This window comes from Capsicum annuum, chromosome 12 (genome assembly GCF_002878395.1).
Source record: "Capsicum annuum cultivar UCD-10X-F1 chromosome 12, UCD10Xv1.1, whole genome shotgun sequence".
Taxonomy (NCBI): domain Eukaryota; kingdom Viridiplantae; phylum Streptophyta; class Magnoliopsida; order Solanales; family Solanaceae; genus Capsicum; species Capsicum annuum.
This window is the reverse complement of record NC_061122.1, coordinates 70,006,754-70,007,156: the sequence shown is the minus strand read 5'-3', so window position 1 is coordinate 70,007,156 and position 403 is coordinate 70,006,754.

Here is a 403-nt window from a genome sequence, read left to right as displayed (position 1 = left end):
ATTAGCTCATCATCAAGTTAATTAATAAGTCATTCATAGTGAAATCAATAAGTTTTACTTCCAATGTCATCCATCATAACCAACAAGTACCAAGGTATCTCAAATCACCATAGATAAATATTTTCTAGTGTTCACAAGCATATAAAAGGTTTTCAACAACTATCACAAGTCTTGACTAAGGTGGGTCAAGAACCCACTTCTAAATTCCCAAAATACTTTAAAAAGAAATGTCTACCTTGGACTAGGCTAAGGTATCTAAATCCATCATTAGATGTTGAATAAACTATCACTAGCCCTAGGATGGTCTTTCCCAAAAGGGAGCAACAAAGCCAATTCTACCTAAGAAACAATCACTAAGGTCAATTATGCCCTAAACTCAAGTGACTAAGGCAATCTCCACATT